Source organism: Hippocampus comes, unplaced genomic scaffold (genome assembly GCF_001891065.2).
Source record: "Hippocampus comes isolate QL1 unplaced genomic scaffold, H_comes_QL1_v1.1 C16718834, whole genome shotgun sequence".
Taxonomy (NCBI): domain Eukaryota; kingdom Metazoa; phylum Chordata; class Actinopteri; order Syngnathiformes; family Syngnathidae; genus Hippocampus; species Hippocampus comes.
This window is the reverse complement of record NW_017837469.1, coordinates 1-741: the sequence shown is the minus strand read 5'-3', so window position 1 is coordinate 741 and position 741 is coordinate 1. Positions and strand designations below refer to the sequence as shown.

Below are 741 nucleotides of genomic sequence, written 5' to 3'. Positions count from 1 at the left end.
AAAAAAAACATAAAATAAAACAAACAGGCTATCGTGTTATCTTCTACAACTACTTTCTATTATTTACATAATTATAAAACGATGATTTCAGTCAGATGCTGATTGTGTGAAAGTGGAGATCACGGTGCCAACTGTGGGCGGGGCATTCATCAGCTGACGGCAGCGTTTTAACAATCAGCTTTTGTGTCCTGCTACCACAGAATCGGGCGTGGAAGATTCAGAAAAACTCAATTTGGTGAGTCAGAAGAGGAAACTTACGATATGTATGTGTGAAGTAACATGGCCAGCTGGAAGAGTCATGCGCGTGCTCAACTGCAACTCAGAGACCAAACCGAGAAACTTCCATACGAGGGCGTGTATACAAGCTGTAAGATTCCCAATTTTATGTATTTGATACATTCTATGCATCTACTACGCTTGACTTGACTCATGTTTTAGTGTCTCAATTGGAAGAACGCTTTGAAATTCGCCGGCAGTTTTTAAAAGATCTCCAGTCAGCAAGGTTAGAAATGTCAACTTTTATTTTGTCGTAGTAATTTACCCAACTTGTTGACACTTGACAAATAAAATGTCAACATCGACTTAGTACAGCTCAGAAGATGGAATAAAAGTTGGGGAGAATGTCAGACTACTTCAACTTGGCCTCAGAGAAAGTGAGCATCTTGCTGAAAAGGTAAGAATAGAGATTGAACTTTGATTTTCTGGAGCACCTTCATGGTATTTTCTTGTTTTGTGTCTCTT

General features: G+C 39.1%; 1 long non-coding RNA gene across 1 annotated transcript; it reads left to right on the top strand.

Annotated features, from left to right (window-relative positions):
- Positions 1-118: 118 nt before the first annotated feature.
- Positions 119-667, top strand: LOC109508995 (uncharacterized). Its single transcript, XR_002166836.1, has 3 exons — positions 119-367; positions 439-502; positions 592-667. It is a non-coding gene; the product is annotated as an uncharacterized LOC109508995 (long non-coding RNA).
- Positions 668-741: the final 74 nt, after the last annotated feature.